Here is an 18,910-nt window from a genome sequence, read left to right on the forward strand (position 1 = left end):
CACTGCCCTCTATCTAAATACCATGCCAAGCTTTTGAATTTCAGAGTATGTATAGATGGAGTGAGGGAGGCTAAAGGAAGTCTCCATTTCAGTAGCTTTCAGGAATTTTGATGCAGAGTCTTCATCTCATGACCCTTAGACACCGTGGTAGACACTATTTCCCTGCACAAACATTTGATGATACTTGTCTTTAGGGCACCAGTGAAATATCAAATTCAGATTGTGAGTCTGTGAAGTCTATAGAGTTGATAAATTTAGTTTCTAATGGAATATGCCTGAGCCTGCTGTGTTTGTACCTGACCATTGCTGAGGACTCTTATCAAAAGCTAAACCTTGGAGTTCCTTTCCCCACTCCTTGTCCTCATTGTTTCTGCACTCATCTCTCTGCCAACATGTTTCATGGGTATCCTGCTTCCCAGAGGGACTCAGGGGATGTTTGTGGGTTGAAAATGAATGAATGGTTGCAGTGCCCAAGGATGAGTTTAAGGTCTAGCTCTCACTGAGACCACAAGGCAACAGGCTCCTATCAAGCCTCCCCACGTTAAATCTATCAGCCCCACTGTGGCGAAAGTGCTTTGTGTCTGCTGGCTTGTAGGGACTGGCCTTTTCCCACCTCTCTAGAGTTCTCTCTCAACTGTGCTGCTCCTGAGCATTGCATCATGATAATCCTGAGGCTCCTGCATTATCCACAGTTGCTCACCTCAGAACCTTTGCCACACAGCTCTGGGCTGCTTGGACAGCCCTTTCCATCAGCAGTCCTTTCAAGACACAATTTAGGGGTGAGAGCTGCATCCAAGCTTGCATGTTATCTGTATAGTTGTGTTTTTTTTTTTTGTTGTTGTTGTTTTTTGTTTGTTTGTTTTTGGCTGGGGCTGGGTTTGAACCCGCCACCTCCAGCATATGGGGCCAGTGCCCTTCTCCTTTGAGTTGCAGGCGCCGCCCCCCCCCTTTTTTTTTGAGACAGAGCCTCAAGCTGTCACCCTGGGTAGAGTGCTGTGGCATCACAGCTCACAGCAACCTCCAACTCCTGGGCTCAAGCAATTCTCCTGCCTCTGCCTCCCAAGTAGCTGGGACTACAGGCGCCTGCCACAATGCCCAGCTATTTTTTGGTTGCGGCCATCATTGTTTGGGGGACTGGGCTGGATTCGAACCTGCCAGCTCAGGTGTATGTGGCTGGTGCCTTAGCCGCTTGAGCCACAGAAGCCGAGCCTGTACAATTGTTTTTTGAGACAGAAAAAAAAGTGATTCCATGTGGCTCTCTGTGTTGCCCTAGGTAGAGTGCTGTCGCATCAAAGCTTACAGCAACCTCAAACTCTTGGGCTCCTGAGTTACTCCAGCCTCAGCCTCCAGTGTAGCTGGGACTACAGGGACCTGCCACCACCCCTGGCTAGATTATTTATTTATTTGTAGAGATGGGGTTCTCTCGCTCAGACTAGTCTGGAACTCCTGAGCTCAAGCAATCCATCCTCCTCGCATCCCAAAGTTGCTAGGATTACAGGCATGAGCCACCACGCCCTGCTGTCTGTGCAAGTTTAAAACCATTTGTTTATGCTTCTTTCCAATATTTTCCCCTTAACTTTTCTCGAATCAAGGTTGGTGACTTAGTAAGTTTTTTGTTTTTGCGGTTTTTTGGCCGGGGCTGGGTTTGAACCCGCCACCTCCGGCATATGGGGCTGGCGCCCTACTCTTTTGAGCCACAGGCGCCACCCGACTCAATAAGTTTTGAAACTTCTAGCATATCAGGAAAGCTTTATTGTACAGAACTTCATCGTGATTTTACTGTCTTTTAAGGTCAAAAAGAAGGCCGTAACATTCGTCCCTATTTAAATCATCCTTGCTGGCCTCAAGCAGCTATGAATTCAACCAAAGCGTGAAGCCCGTCCCTAAAACGCTTCATTATTACTTCCCTAGAGACAAACCTCTTCCAGACTTAAGCCTTTTCAGCTCTGGAATTCTGACACTACCACCCCACTCCACCCCATCCGCCCTCACTCTGTCCCGGGTCTTTTTCTTTTTTCCCTTTGTTTCGCTAGTTCGATTGTATCTGTGCCTTTTGGGTTTCAAATCCTTTTCGGAAAGAGGTGAGGCACGGGTAATGTAATGAATAAGGATGCTCCTCCTCCCTAGTTCCTCTAAACGTTCCCCAAGTTTCCACTGCCTGCAGAATATCTGTCCCAGGTTTTAACAATACACAGCCAAGTCATTTAGCGACTGCTCAGGCCAAGCGTTGCAAGCGATGGAGCCGGGAAGACAACCATAAGCTGGCGCTCTTAACCTCCGAAACAGCCTCCGGGACTGACAGCGGCGATCTACCCAGCGTTTCTCAGACGCGCGCGGGGCAGGTTCCAGGAGCTCCTAGGGCGGGGTCAGGGCAAAACCAATGGAAGGGCAGAGGGAGGGCGTGGGTCCGCGATGATTGGCTGGAGGAGCCGGCATCGGAGCCAATGGGAGAGCGCCTTGTTGTCAGGCGCTCAGCCGGCCCGCGCAGAGGGTTTGGGGCTGGCCGGCCGTTGCTGTGGAGACGCTCGGCGAGTTCCCCCAGCTGCAGGTCGGGGGGCTGCACCAGCGCGGGGTCGCGGCTTGGTTGAGCCAGGGGCGCGGGCCTGAGCGTCTGTCGGTGCGGGGCCGAATCGTGTGAAGACTCTGGGGGTTCCTCGGGCAGCTCCAGTGCCACAGTCTGGGAAACCGAGGCCGGAGAGCGGGAGGAACCAGGCCCGGCTGCCCCGCTGCCCGGCGGGCTTCACGGCTCGCGCCGCCGCCCTGGGCGCCCCGCGAGAGTTCTGGCCTCCGCAGTGGTTTACAGTAACGGCAGGAGCCACCCTTGATTCAGCGGCTGCCTGGTGCAAAGCCCGGCAATCTTTATTCGCGCGTCCTTTCCCGTCCCCTTCACAGCAGCCCTGACAGAGGTGAGTGCTGTTACCAGTGCCTTTTACGGGGCTGGAAACTGAGGCCGAGGCGAGGTGAAATGACTTGCTCTTAGTACCCCATGGGTCAGCCTTACTCCAGACCCCAAGTGCTGACCACTCTCCAGCCTCCTAGGAGGAGGCAGGCCCTGGCTAGATGGAGCTCATCTGACATGCCTGGGTGTCTGCACAAGTGACTTTGGGGCTGGGGGGACTTTCAGGACTTGGATTGTAACAGGTCGTAGGTGTGGGAACGTCGGATTCCGTGTGGCTAAGATTCTTTCTGTGTGGTTGGAAATAAAGTATCTTTATGAATGGTCCCGTTCGGGAGTCGTCAAACTTTTGTTGTAAATGTAATGTTGATACATGTTATTATAATATGTTGTAAATAGTCATAAGTATAATAGTCCTTAGTATTTTTAGGCTCCGAGAGTCATAGGCGGTCTACTTAGTTCTAGTGTTGTAGTGTGGATACTGCTAAAGGCAATATGAAAGACAGTGGCCGTGTTCCAATAAAATTTTACTTATGGACACAGAAATTTGAATTTTATGTGTAGAATTTAATATACGTATAAAATGAAATATAACCACGTGTATGTGTGCATACAAATTATACAATATATATGCATTGTACGTATACATACAAGTTATACAATATGTATAATTTGAATTTACATGTAAAATTTCCATGCATTATGTATTTTTTCCCTCAACCTTTTAAAAATATAAAAGCCATTCTTTGCTCCTGGGTGATACAAAAACAATGGGCTAGAGTTAGCTTGCAGAGCTCTTGTCTACTCCAAACCATTAATTATGCTGTCAGGGAAATTAAAACCCAGAGAAGGGTATTATATGCTTTCTCAGTCACACACACAGCCGTGTTGTGTCACAACTGACCCTAAGACCTAGGCTTCCCAGCTCCTGATCCAGAGCAGGCCCTGAAGCACCACCTCTTACACTGAGGATGCGAGTGCTGCCGGGTGCCCAAAGTATGCTGCTGGTCCTTATCATGTGTTCTTGGCTGTGGAAATGGTACTCTGGAAGAGTTTGGACACTTGTGAGCTTAAACTGGCGAATACTCTTCTGAGAAAATGCAGCTGCTAGGCTGCTAGTCCAAAAATGAATAGGTATTTCCTTTCTCTTATTTCTTTTTCTTTTTTCTGAGACAGAGTCTCACTTTACTGTCCTCGGTAGAGTGCCCTGGCATCACAGTTCACAGCAACCTCTAGCTCTTGGGCTTAGGCGATTCTCTTGCCTCAGCCTGCCAAGTAGCTGGGACTACAGGCGCCCGCCACAACGCAAGTGTCATTGTTGTTTAGCAGGCCCCGGCCGGGTTCGAACCCTCCAGCCTTGGTGTATGTGGTGGGTACATGTGGGTGCCAAGCCTAAGCTTTTTATTGTAAACTGATTTTAGATTTAGAAAAAGGTTGCGACAGTAACACAGAGAGTTCCCTATGTTCTTCATCCTGCTTTCCCTAATGTGATGTTAACATCTTATATAATCATAATACAATGATAAGGAACAGAAAACTAATATTGGTGCAGTACTGTTAACTACACTACAGACCTGATTTGAATTTCACCAATTTTTCCACCAAGGTTCTGTTTTCATTTCAGGATCCTATCTCAGATCCCATGTTGCGTTTAGTGGTTTCTCCTTGGTCTCTTGTACTCTGTAACAGTCCCTCATCTTTTCTTCTCTTTCTTGGCTTTGATCCTTTCAAAGCTGTACTGATCAGCAATTTTGTGTGATGTCCCTCCAATTAGGTTTGTCCAGGGTTCTCTCATGATTAGAGTCAGGTTGTACATTTTTGGCTAGAATGATGACAGATGTTGTTTTTCTGCCCTTCTCAGCATCAGATGGAGTCCAAGATACTGATGTAACTTATTACTGGTGATATTTGCCTTGATCTCTTTGTTGACTGGGTGTCTGCAGGTTCTACACTATAAAGTTACTGTTTTTCCCTTTGTGGTTAAGTATCTTAGGGGAGATAAGTTGAGAGGACACAGATTCTGGTCTTCACAAATTTGCGCGCACTGACTTCAGCAGACATCTGTGGGTCTTTGTGGTGTTTGCCCTGAGATATTTATCTATTTATCTTTTTCCTTGTACATTTATTGAAATTCTACTGAAGGGAGAGCTATACATGCTCTCTTTTACTTATTTATTTGTATCAGTTTGGACCCTAAATATTTTATTCTATGAGTTAAAATTCAGTAATATGATTCAGTATAATCTAAATAATTTTTGTTGCTTACTGTGTGAACATTGGCTATTTAAGATTTTCTTCAGGGTATCTTCTGTCTCCTGTCAGTGGGCCTCACCCTTTCCTTTCCTTTCCTTTCCTTTCCTTCCCTTCCCTTCCCTTCCCTTTCCCTTTCCCTTCCCCTTCCCCCTTCCCCCTCCCCCTCCCTCCTCCCCCTCCCCTCCCCTCCCTTCCCTTCCCTTCCCTTCCCTTCTTTTTTGAGCATGCACTTCCTTTATGCCACCACAAGGTGTTTCAGGCTCACCTTGTATTTTCTCCACCCTAACTCTGGAGTCACAGCTCTTTTTGTCTTCAGCGGCACAGAATCCAGTTAAGATACTGTTTTCCAGTTACTTAGGTTACTTCTTTTCTTCCTCATGCCCTTCAGTGTGCTTACGTTAGTTGTAATACAGTAAGGTTCATTGTTAATGGTTACATTTCATTTTGTATTCCCCCTGCATCCTAGTTGAATATAGTTGTTTATTTTTTGGGATCTGAAACATGACTGTGGTTCTGAGAGCCAGTGCTACACACAAACGTATGCTCTGAGAAGTGTCGCCCCTCCTCATTCCTACCACCCTGTTCTCGTTTACCCTTCTCTGCACCCCGTTCCCACCTGCCCAGTAGAGCTAATAGTTGTCTTAGTACCTGGATTTTCATGTGTTTCTTTTGCACAGATGAACACAGAATTGTGTATTTTCTTACATCCTCTTCTTTCTTATATGAAGAGTGGCATGCTATAGATAATTGTGTTTGCTTGTGTCACCTAACCGTATGTCTCGAAAATTGCTCCATATCTGTTCATAGAGCTCTTTCTCCCTCCCTCCCCTTCCTTCCTTCCTTCTCACTCTGTTGCCCAGGTTGGAGTATGGTGGTGTAAAATCATAGCTCATTGTAGCCTGTAGTCTTAGGCTCAAATGATCCTCCCTCCTCAGCCTGCTGAGAGGCTAGGACTACAGACGTGTGCCTGTAATTAGTTTAGTTTTGTGTAGAGAAGGGGAGTCTCCTTATGTTGCCCAGGCTGCTCTCACATTCCCGGCCTCAAGCAATCACCCTGTCTCAGCCCCCCAAAGTTCTGGGTTTACAGGAGTGAGCTGCTATAACTAGCCACAATTTACCATTTTAAGTGTACCATTTTGTGCCATTAAATACTTCTGTGTTGCTGTGCAGCCATCACTGTCATCTACCTCTAGAACTTTTTTTATCTTTTCAGACTGAAACTCAGTCCCCATTAAACAATAACTGCCCATTTCTCCCTTCCCCCTGGTCCAATGAGCCACCATTCTACTTTGTTTTTTTTTTTTTTTTTGAGACAGAGTCTTACTATGTCACCCTTGATAGAGTGCTATGGCATCACAGATCATAGCATCCTCTAACTCTTGGGCTTAAGTGATTCTCTTGCCTCAGCCTCCCAGGTAGTGGGACTACAGGTGCCTGCCACAACGCCTGGCTATTTTTTTTTTTAATAATTGTCCTTATTGTTTGGCAGGCCTGGGATGGATTTGAACCTGCCAGCTTTGGTGTACATGGCAGGTGTCCTAGCCACTGAGCTACAGGCACTGAGCCCATTCTACTTTTTGTTTCTATGAATTTGATTACTCTAGGTAATATTTGCCCTTTTTTGGTGTTTGGTTTATTTCACTTAGCATAATGTCCTCTGTGCTGTAGCAAATTTCAGAATTACCTTCTTTTCTGAAGCATGTGTTAGGGTACCTTCCTTTTTTAAAGCTGAGTAATGTTGCGTTGTGCATATGTGCTACTTTTTTTTTTTTTAATCCATTCTCTGTTGATGGACACTTGGGTTGCTTCCAGCTTTTAGGTGTTGTAAATAGTGCTGCGTCCCTCAGTTTTAAGAGCTGTTTATTTGTTAGGGATATTAATCCCTTGATGGTGGCATATGTTTTCTCCCAGTTTGTCACTTGTCTTTTGATTTTTTTTTTCTCATTTCTTTGGGCATGCAAAAATTCTTAAATTTTTGTGTGGTTAAATTTGTCAGTCCTTTACTGTCTCTGGAGTTTATTTTTATTTCAGATTACTATGAGGGTATATACCATTAAGTTATGTAGTTTGTATATGTAAGGTAAAGTCCCAGTTGTAGTTTAGTCCTTTACCCAGGAGGTGTGCTGTATACCCCTACATTGTATCTGGTAGATGGAAGCTTACTGAACCCCCTACCCGCTCCCCTCCCCCTTGCATTTAATTGTGTTTTTCTTTCATGTGGGCCTGTAGTTGTTAATCTGCTAGTTTCAAGTTTCAAATTAGTGTTGAGTACATGGAATGCTTGCTTTACCATTCTTTTTTTTTCGTTTTTTTGAGACAAGAGTCTCACTATGTCACCCTCAGTAGAGTGCTATGGTGTCACAGCTCACAGCAACCTCAAACTCTAGGGCAGGGGTCCTCAAACTTTTTAAACAGGCGGCCAGTTCACTGTCCCTCAGACTGTTGGAGGGCCGGACTATAGTTAAAAAAAAAAACTATGAACAAATTCCTATGCACACTGCACATATCTTATTTTGAAGTAAAAAAATAAAATGGGAACAAATACAGTATTTAAAATGAAGAACAAGTAAAGTTAAATCAACAAACTTACCAGTATTTCAATGGGAACTATGGGCCTGCTTTTGGCTAATGAGATGGTCAATGTTCGGTTCCATATTTGTCACTGCTAGTTGTGACAAGTGATGCAAGTGTGCATCAGTTAGTCTAGATCTGGTTGGAGATTTCAGATGTTTTATTCTGGAAAAAGTCTGTTCACAGACATAAGTGCTACCCAAGATGGTTGCCATTTTGAGTGCATGGTTCCTGAGCTTAGAATATGTCTCAGAGGGGAGAGATGCATAGAAATTAGGAAGGCTGCTTGACTTGAATGCATCTTTCAGAGAGTCACAATTCTGCAGTTCAGCCAGTTCCATTTGGTAAATCGTATCCACATTTTCAATGTCGCTAGAAAATGGGTTACAGAAAAGCTGTATGTCCTGTTCATGGAGATGAAGCTCTTTAAATCTAAATTGGAACTCCTTTTGCAACTTTTCCAGTGAATCCACACATGTTTTATTTGGGAATGCAACCAATAGATTTTCCGCTAACAGATTTTGAGTTGTGGGGAGATAGCAGAAATTTTCCTCCTTCACTTGTTTAATGAGGAGGCCTAATTTTGCTTCAAATGCTTTCACATGTGATTGCATAGCACAGATGAGCTTCCCCTTTCCTTGAAGTTGCACATTGAAACTGTTGAGTAGCTCTGTTACATCTGTCAGAAAGGCAAGGTGCCATTTCCATTCTGCATCACTGAGCTCTGGTACTTGTTTTTTGAAAGCAGAAAAGCTATAATCTGTGGAAGTAGGTCATAGAAATGTTTCAAAATTCTCCCTCGACTCAGCCAATGGACTTCCGTGTGGTATGGAACATCTTCACAGGCAACACTTAGCTCAGACAGAAATTCCTGAAATTGTCTGTGGTTTAGTGTATTACCTCTAATGAAGTTAACATAAGATACCATAGTTTTCATAACAGAGTCCAACTTCAGTGATTTACTACACAGCATTTGTTGGTGGATGAGGCAGTGTATGGCAGTGTATGGCTATTGGATGAGAATGGTTATGTTTGTCCATCTCTTGGTTAATGTGAGCAATTACTCCTTTCTTAGACCCCACCATCCTAGGAGCACCATCAGTTGTCACACTGGCTAGTTTTGCCCAGTCCAGCTCCAAACTATTCACAGTTTGGCAAACCTTTTCATAAATATCCTCTCCTGTAGTTGTTCCTTTGATGCTTTGCAGTGCAGCAAGCTCTTCTGTGACTTTGAAATAGTCATTCGTACCACGAGTAAAAATTAGAAGTTTTGCAGAATCACGAACATCATTACTTTCATCAAGTGCCAAGGAAAAATAGGAAAGGGTTTTTGTGGAGTTTTGCAAATGCTGATGCAAATTGTCTCCCATTTCTTCAATCCTTTGTGTAATTGAGGGTCCTGAAAGACTCACTGTACTAAATAAATTGGCCTTCTCTGGACAAATCTCTTTGGCAAAAGAAAGAAGGCATTCTTTAACAAATTCTCCCTCCATGAATGGTCTGCCAGTGCGCGGTATTATCTTGGCAACTTGAAAACTTGCTCATAGTGATGAAGAATTTGGCTGTTTCTGCATCACAAAAGTATTTTGCTGAGTTGTCAATGTATATTTCAGTTTTAATATTTTATATTTTCTCACTTCTCCGACCAAACTATCATATTTATCTTTATGTTGAGTTTGATAATGTTGACGCAAATGGTATTCTTTGAACACAGACGCTATATTCTGGCATATCAGACACACAGCTCTTTCCTTGTACTGCATGAAAAAGTAATCATACGTCCACTGTTCTTTGAATATCCTACCCTCCGAGTCAATTTTCTCTTTCTTGATATCATTGTTTCCTAGGGATCCCAAGTTGCTATTAGTAAAATACCTATATATATATATATATATATATATACAGTGCTCCAAAAACAATATTTCAGCAATAACTTTGCCCACACAGAGACATATAGACTGCACTGCCCATCAATGCAGTCTGATCAGTGTCCATCAATACAGTCTGATCAGTGTCCATCAATGCAGCCTTGCTAGTCCACATCATTTCAGCCTCGCCAGTGCCCATATGGTGGAACTCCGCTTTTACCTCAGGCTCACACTGGTGTGGTGCGGGAACAGGCATGATTACAGAGCCGGTTCCTCCACCACCTTTCCAGTTCACACTACCCTGTGCGAACTGCGCTGCGATCTGTGAACTCACACAGGAATCTGATCGCATGGGTCTTCTTACCCATGGGTCTTCTTACCCATGTGATCAGATTCCACTGCAGGAAAAAAGAAGGCACGTATGCCTTTTTTCTTCGAAATCTAATACAAGCATATGGCTGAACTCGCCCTGCTCAGAGATCACAACAGTGTGAACCAGGCTTACACAGCACACAACATACAACATCATACACAACTGAATAGCAATCAGAATATAAATACACTTACTGGCATTTAAATTGGGTTTCCTACTCCTCGGCTGTCTGCAGAGCCAGATTAAGTTTCCACGGGGCCCTAGGCAGATTACCAGTTTGGGGCCCCCATGTGATAACACTGAGCACTGACCATTTGCATTAACACTGACCACTGATCATTTGTGATAACCTTGACTGCTGACAATTTGCATTAATACTGAGCACTAACAATTTGCATTAACACTGAGCACTTACAATTATTACCACTGAGCACTGACTATTTGCATGATCTCTGAGCTCTGACCATTTGCATTACCTCTGAGCACTGACAATTTGCATTAGCACTGAGCGCTGACTTTTTGCGTTATCACTGTGATGCAACCCCCCAGAAACCACCCCAACCAACTAACCAACTTAAAAAAAAAGCTCTCCTAACTTCAAAAAAAAAAACCCTAACTTGTTCTTACCTTGGTCCTTAGGCAGCCGCAGGCTCTGCACAGGCAACCTGGTGACTCCTCCGATTACACCAGAGACTGAGAGAAGTCGAGAGACAGGAGGGCAGTCGGAGAGTAGGAGGGGAGTAGAAGAGTGGGGCACATTCCACACATGCGCACTGCTTCCCGGGACAAGTCGGCTACTAAGCAGGACAAGGCAGCTGTGGCAAAAACACCCGGCGGGCCGTAGTTTGAGGACCCCTGCTCTAGGGCTTAAGCGATTCTCTTGCCTCAGCCTACCAAGTAGCTGGGACTACAGGTGCCCGCCACAATGCCTGGCTATTTTTTGTTGTTGTTGCAGTTGTCATTGTTATTTAGCTGGCCCAGGCTGGGTTCAAACCAGCCAGCCTGGGTGTATGTGGCCGGTGCCCTACTCACTGAATTATAGGCGCTGCCCTGCTTTACCATTCTTGACTGTCTCTGGATTTTATTTTTTTATTTTTTTTGACTGTCTCTGGATTTTAAATTATAGTCAGAAAGCCTTTCTGTAATACTTAACACTAAGTAAGTACATCAAAAACTGTTTCAGTGAAGAAAAAAAAGAACTTAAAAAAAGGAAAAGAATACTAAATATTATAATCCTATCATTTTGGGAGGCCAAGGCAGAAGGATTGCTTGAGGCCAGGAGTTCAAGACCAGCCTGAAAAAGAGTGAGACTCTGTCTCTACAAAAAATGGAAAAATTAGCCATGCTTGGTGGTATGCGCTGATAGTCCCAGCTACTTGGGGGGCTGAGGCAGGAGGATCTTTTGAGCCCAGGAATTGAGGTTGCTGTGAGCTATGATGACACCACTGCCCTCTAGCTCAGGCTACAGCGCAAGACCCTGTCTCAAGAAAAACCAAAACCAAACAAAAAACACTAAATATTAACTTTAGAGGGTAAAGGGAAGTTCACCCACGCTTCCTTTAGTGGTTGTTTGGTTTCCTTTTTTATTTTCATTTAGATTCCTAATCCATTTGGAGTTCATTCTTATATTTGGTGTGAGATATGGATCTAATTTTATCTTTAGATGCCTACTAATTTGTCCCAGCATCACTTAGTTCATACGTTCTGAGACAAGGTCTCACTCTGTCACCCCGGCTAGAGTGAAGTTGGCATCATCATAGTTCCCTGCAACCTCAGATAACTGGGACTACAGGCACACGACACCATGCTCGGCTAATTTTTAATATTTTTGGTAGAAATGGGATTTTGCTTTTGGTCAGGCTGTTCTTGAATTCCTGACCTCAAGTGATCCTCCTGCCTCAGTCTCCCAGAGGGCTAGGATTATAGACATGAGTCACAGCACCCAGCCCATTCTGTTTAATACTTAAAACTTCTACGTGTGGCCTTAAATCATTATTTGGTTTGTAAATATTCACCTATGTCTATAATCCTTTTAAAATAATCTGGAGAAATGAAAAATAAAGCTTATATTTCATCACTTTTGGCTTTTAAACATTTTACAAGTTCTGTTAAAAATTTTTGTTTTAGGCTTGGCACCTGTGGCTCAAGCGGCTAAGGCACCAGCCACATACACCTGAGCTGGCGGGTTCGAATCCAGCCTGGGCCTGCCAAACAACAATGACGGCTACAACCAAGAAATAGCTGGGCGTTGTGGCGGGTGCCTGTAGTCCCAGCTTCTTGGGAGGTGGAAGCATGAGACTTGCTTGAGCCCAGGAGTTGGAGGTTGCTGTGAGCTGTGATGCCATAGCACTCTACCCAGGGCGACAGCTTGAGGCTCTGTCTCAAAAAAAAAAAAAAAGAATTTTTGTTTTAGAGTCACTTAATGTTATGCAAAATGATGGTGGGTTTATTTTTGTGTTTTTGTTTTCTATATGGAAAAGGTTAACATTGGAATGGCTTATAATAAATACAGTGATTCTCAACCTTCCTAATGCCAGGACCCTTTAATACAGTTCCTCATGTCGTGGTGACCCCCAACCATAAGATTATTTTTGTTGCTACTTCATAACCGTAATTTTGCTACTGTTATGAATCGTAATGTAAATATCTGATATGCAGGATGGTCTTAGGCGACCCCAGTGAAAGAGTGGTTTGACCCCCAGATTGAAGAACTGCTGTTACAATAAAAGATTTCATCATGTTATCTATCCAGTCACCATCCAATGGTCAGCAAGTATATTATTTTACTTACAATTTGCAGAGATTTTCTGAAGTAACTACTAAGTGTAACTATTCCATGGTTCCTTTTAGTATCTTTGTAGTATGTGATGTGTTTAGTGTTTTGTGGAATTACCAATATCTGAAATTTTTAAAGGAACCATGGAAGTCTGTCAGTCAGAATGGATATGTGTTCAATTGTGGCAATCTCAACTAAGACACAAAACAGCAACTCAAGGAAAAATAAAGACAGCGTCCAGTTAATGGATTACATTTTTGTTGTCGCAATAGTAAATTTGGTTTTAATAATATTTCTAAGTGAAAAATCATGTGTATTGTTACCATGTCTGTGATTACTCTGGGAGTAGAAGTGGGCATGTGATGTAGTAAACGTCGATTGCTGTTCTTGTATGTTTAAGTCATGCTGAGCAAGTCATGTCTGTGCCAGCCGGGGTTTATTGTTAATTTTTTACTGAGCACTTGCATTGGGGTGAAGGGCTTATACTGTGTGCTTTTTATTAATAAATAGAAAATGTTAGTAACAAAAAAATGGCACCAATTGACTTACTTGATGCAGGGTTGCCACAAACCTTCAATTTGTCAAAATAAAGTATCTGCAAAGCTCAGTAAAGTAAAGCACAGTAAAATGAAGTATGCCTGTCCTGGAGGTGTGTGATGAGCACGTGCAGTGCCGGCCACATCCCCAGGGGTGGCGATCAGAGAAGCTGCTACAGGGGCCTGAGGAATCCTATGAGCTGATACAGGAATGCTGCTCTCCATACTGGAGCAGGCGCAGTGGCTCAACGCCTGTAATCCCAGCACTTGGAAGGCTGAGGCAGGTAGATCGCCTGAGCTCATGGGTTGGGGACCAGCCTGAGCCAGAGCAAGACCCCATCTCTAAAAATAGCCAGGTGTTGTGGCAGGTGCCTGTAGTCCCAACTACTCTGGAGGCTGAGGCAAGAGAAACACTGGAGCCCAAGAATTTGAGGTTGCTGTGAGCTGTGATGCTACAGCACTCTACAGAGGGTGACAAGTGAGGCTCTGTCTCAAAAAAAAAAAAACGTTAGATGTATCCTCCAGTTTCTCCTTTCCAGCTCCCATCTGGTCTTTGCTATGGAATGGTGCGGTTTTATGACCACGCTATCCTTAAGAATATGGGTGCAGGTCTCAGCTTCCTCGTCTCTAAAATGGGGTGCAGATTTGTCCTGCACAGGGAAGCACTTTGCTTTCTGTTTGCGTCTCAACCTCACATGGAGGGCAGGACTGAAAAATAGGCGAGCTGCTTAGATACAGCTTATCTATTCACTTGTCCCTTCCTTGACGGAGCACCAGTTCTGTGCCAGACACGGGGCTACAAAAATAAATAAGACAGGACTGCTTCCCTGGAGGCGTTTATAGACCCCGAGACAGGATGACTCTGGTGTGCAGGTGGGCGTGTAGAGGGAAAATTCAGAAGGAATAGTCTCTTGCTGTATTAAGTCAGTATAAGATTTTTAGTTTTAAGAAGATATTTTATTTTTATGTCTTAGGTAAAGGCCAGTTTTAAAATAGTAGGTGCCAGAAAAGGGGATTATACAGTACATATTACAGAACTGCCTGGTCTTTTCCATGTAATTCTTAATTTTGCTGCTGATAATTTGGGACAGCTGAGAGTAGCAATGATAAGGCAGGATTGGGGGCAGTGGGCAGAAAGCACACTGGTCTAGTTGGCCTCATGTGCACAATGGGTCGTTTTTGGTTTTTAAGTTCCCCTTGGTGAAAAGTGGAAACTCATGAGTGAGCCTCACTTTCATTATGTGTCTGTGTTCAGTTCTGAAGACCTATATTGAAAAGCAGTGCCAAGCTTAAAGGTGGGTCCTGCTGCAGAGCAGCTGGGTAAACTGAGGCATGTTATCTAACGTGGCTAGCCTGAGGTGCTTCATCCATGAAATGGAGGCTGGTCTCTGAGTTTAGAATTAGTGTGATGCTTGGGCATAGAGTAGCTTTTGGCTGGTACTGTTATTAGAGAACTGAACCCAGTAGCTGGGTCCTGCTGCAGAGCAGCTGGGTAAACTGAGGCATATTATGTAATGTGGCTAGCCTGAGGTGGTTCATCCATGAAATGGAGGCTGGTCTCTGAGTTTAGAATTAGTGTGATGCTTGGGCATAGAGTAGCTTTTGGCTGGTACTGTTATTAGAGAACTGAACCCAGTAGCTGGGTCCTGCTGCAGAGCAGCTGGGTAAACTGAGGCATATTATGTAATGTGGCTAGCCTGAGGTGGTTCATCCATGAAATGGAGGCTGGTCTCTGAGTTTAGAATTAGTGTGATGCTTGGGCAGGGAATAGCTTTTTGCTGGTACTGTTATTAGAGAACTGGACATGTGTTCTGCTTCTATGGAGTGATCTTGATGATGCATAAGTGAAGCCCAGCTGTCTGGACAAATACAATTTATTTCATGGCCATTAGCAAACCTGTTCAGAGCCCTCGCAAGACACCAGATACAGCTCTTATCTCAAGGAGCTCTCAGCTGTGTGTGTCCTGGGAAGCCAGAGTGAGAAGCCAGGAGATTCTTCGGTGAGGCAAGTCATGTTTTGCTGTGCTGGAAAGAGCACTGGGCTTGGTATCTTGTTTTTGTCTTACTCTAGCATTGTGCCAGCCAGTCTCCCTAAGTCACAGTTTTCTAATCTGGAAAATGGATAAGAAAATGCCTATCTTGTAAGACTGCTTAAAATACAAGGGAGAGTACGTGACGGTGCTGTAGAGAGGACAGGACGGTGCTGTAGAGAGGACAGGACGGGGCTGTGGAGGTGTCTGGGTAGGCTAGAGAGGGGAGAGGACAGGACAGTGCTGTAGAGAGGACAGGACGGTGCTGTAGAGAGGACAGGACGGGGCTGTAGAGGTGTCTGGGTAGGCTAGAGAGGAGGAGAGGACAGGACCGGGCTGTAGAGGTGTCTGGGTAGGCTAGAGAGGGGGAGAGGTGCAATGTGGTGCTTTCTTTAGAGTGTCAGAGTTAGCACTTGTGCCCTTTCAGTGAGGAAAGTGGGCTTGAGTTTTAACATGGAACAATTTCGAATATAATTAGGAACCCTGAAATCTCTTATTTTTTTCTCTTACACTGCAGGCTCCTTTAGCGTCTTTGGCTCTGCTGATCACAGTACTCAGGGATGTTTGGTTGCCTCAAGGAGAGCAGGCGCCATTTATCTGGAGGTGGGGAAGGAGAAGGTGCAGCGTCTCATGCAGCATGTGGGTAGAACCCCACCCTGGACTTGGGGCCATCTCCTGTCATCTCTAAGAGTGGACCTGGACCCACGGTGGTTCTGGACACACAGAAGTAGATGCCCCAGGGGAAGGCCCAGGTCTACCCTGCACAATCCTGGTGGTAGCTGGATGTTTTCCTGCAAGGTGCTGCTGAGGCAAGAGGGTGGCAAGAGGCAGACAAGCTTGCTTTATCCAGGAGTAGGTTGTTCCTGGGCACGATGGCTGTTTATGTGCTCTCGCCCATACACACAGACCCTGCACTGCCCCCAGAGACCTCATCCGTCCACTGTCCCTGGACCCTCGTCTCCTATGTGCTCCCGTCCATACACACAGACCCTGCTGCTGCCCCAGAGACCTCATCCATCCACCATCCCTGGACCCTCATCTCCTATGTGTTCCCGTCCATACACACAGACTCTGCACTGCCCCAGAGACCTCATCCGTCCACCATCCCTGGACCCTCATCTCCTGTGTGCTCCCGTCCATACACACAGACCCTGCTGCTGCCCCAGAGACCTCATCTGTCCGCTGTCCCTGGACCCTCGTCTCCTATGTGCTCCCGTCCATACACACAGACCCTGCTGCTGCCCCAGAGACCTCATCCGTCCACCATCCCTGGACCCTCATCTCCTATGTGCTCCCGCCCATACACACAGACCCTGCCGCTGCCCCAGAGACCTCATCCTTCCACCGTTCCTAGACCCTCATCTTCTTTTCCTCTGCAAGGGTTCAGTTGGTATCCAGGAGGACTTGCCACGACTTGGAGCTAGTACCTGCCCTGGGGAAAGTGGGTCCAGAGGCCTGTGGGCAGGTATAATTGCCACCCTCTGGCTTCTCTCCCGTCCCTGTGTAGTGGCACGGGGACAGAGACAAGGCTGGTTATATATAGTGTGAGTGTGGCACAGGGAATCCTAGCTGAACCTGCTGGTCTCTGCTAGAGGAGCTCTGAGTCTAGTCAGGTCATTGTCCCCTTTTTACACAAGGATACCAAGGCTGGTAATGGATTAGACTCTCTGGAGGTGGGGAAGGAGAAGGTGCAGCGTCTCATGCAACATGTGGGTAGAACCCCACCCTGGACTTGGGGCCATCTCCTGTCATCTCTAAGGCATCTTGAGACAGCCCAGTCACACTAAAATCTTATACCAAATTCAGTTTTTCCTTCTTACAACTCTACGTCTATGTAGGGACAGCCAATTTTTATAGTAAGGTAGTGGTGAAAAAAATCAACAAGTAAATAGTTACTAAGTGGTTACGGAGTAGTTACTGAGTTACCGGTCTGTAAGTGAAGGTGGCAATTGGACAGGGCTGTGTGACGCCCAGTGCACTCAGAGGTCTTCTGGAGTTCAGTGCACAGAGCCCAGTGGCTGAGCAGGAGAAAGGCTGTGAAGTGGGGACTGAGAGACCCCTCCCACCTCTCTGATCTCCAGTGGGGTCCCAGTTGGGTCCTGGGGCTGTGGGCTGTGCCTGCTGGGAATCCTCAGGAGTGGCCTGAGCTGCTGGCCTGCCTGGAGATTATCAGGGTCTTGTGGAGACTTTGTTGGAACTAATGTCTTTGTGCTTTGACTTTGATACTAACTGCAAATGCTTTATCCTATTGATAGTTCCTTTCTTTTTTATTTTGTAGCAAAATATACAAACAAAAGTTACAATTTTAACCATTCTTCAGGTGGACAGCCTCGTGTTATTAAGTATACATTCATATTGCTGTGTTACCATACCACCATCTGTCCCCAGAACTCTTTTCATCTTTTTATTATTATTATTATTATTATTGTTGTTGTTGGGGATTCATTGAGGGTACAATAAGCCAGGTTACACTGATTGGCATCTGCGGCTCAAAGGAGTAGGGTGCCAGCCCCATATGCTGGAGGTGGCGGGTTCAAACCCAGCCCCGGCCAAAAAAAAAGACTGGCTCTCTATAACCATCAAACAGTAACCCCCAGTCGCCCCTCCCCCAGGCCCCGGCAGCCACCATTCTACTTTCTGCCCCTGTGAATTTGTCTGTTTTAGGTTCCTTCTATATATGGAATCATACAATGTTTGTCCTTTTGTGTCTGGCTTCTTTTACTTCGTGTGATGTTTTCAAGGTTCATTCATGTTGGGGTACCTGTTAGAATTTCCTTCCACTTTAAGATTGAATAATGTTCTGTTGTATGTACACACTACACTTTGTTTATCTGTTCACTTTTCAATACACAGTTGGGTTGCCTCTCCCTTTGGTTCTTGTGAATAATGCTGCAGTGAGAGCGGGTGTGCAGGTATTTGCTCGAGTCCTTGCTTTCAGTTATTTTGGGCATATGCCTAAAGAATGGAATTGCTGAGCCCTACGGTATGATAATTCTGTGTTGGACATTTTGAAGAACTCTCCATGTCCTTTTCCATAGCAGCTGCACCACTGTGTGTTCTCACTAACAATGTCTGGGGGCTCTAATTTCTCTATGTCCTTTCCAATACGTACTTTCTGCTATTGTTTTGTTTTGATATAGCTTAGAAATAGGTTTTCATGCTGTAGTTTCTACTTTTGTTTATTTATTTTTCATATCGTATGGTGGTCACAGTGTACATCATGGCATTGCTGATGGTAAAGTTGCATTTTTCAAACTTTTAATCAGTATCATTCTCTTCTTCTAATGTGAAACCCAAGAGATAATATAACAATCTAGGAATGGTTCGATTCTTGCAGGAACCTTTGGAGAACTCAGAGCCCATTGTGGAAGCTATGCTGGAAGTCCCTGCTGGTCACTTTATTTTAGAGAAGTGTGCAGTCTGTCTGCTGAGGCTTAGCCTGCCTTGCTCTTTCAGTCCCTCTGCCAGCCTCTCAGTTGGACGTTTAGCAGCTACCCTTCCCGTCCTCCCAGACTCACTTTGTGGTGCCCCTTTCCTGTCCCAGCCTCTGGGCCAGCCTTCCAGGTCCTGTGAGTCTGCCTCCTAGTACGTCTTCCTCCTCTCCACT

General features: G+C 45.2%; 1 protein-coding gene across 2 annotated transcripts in view; it reads left to right on the forward strand.

Moving 5' to 3' along the window:
• The first annotated feature begins 2,617 nt into the window (after positions 1–2,617).
• CABIN1 (calcineurin binding protein 1) overlaps positions 2,618–18,910 on the forward strand; it is a 172,701-nt gene continuing 156,408 nt past the window's right edge. Inside the window, exon 1 of one of the 2 annotated variants that reach the window (XM_053587053.1) lies at positions 2,618–2,906. The gene's annotated coding sequence lies outside the window, so the exon portion shown is untranslated. The remainder of the gene's footprint in view (positions 2,907–18,910) is intronic. The other variant, XM_053587054.1, reaches the window with a different exon arrangement.

Source organism: Nycticebus coucang, chromosome 4 (genome assembly GCF_027406575.1).
Source record: "Nycticebus coucang isolate mNycCou1 chromosome 4, mNycCou1.pri, whole genome shotgun sequence".
Taxonomy (NCBI): domain Eukaryota; kingdom Metazoa; phylum Chordata; class Mammalia; order Primates; family Lorisidae; genus Nycticebus; species Nycticebus coucang.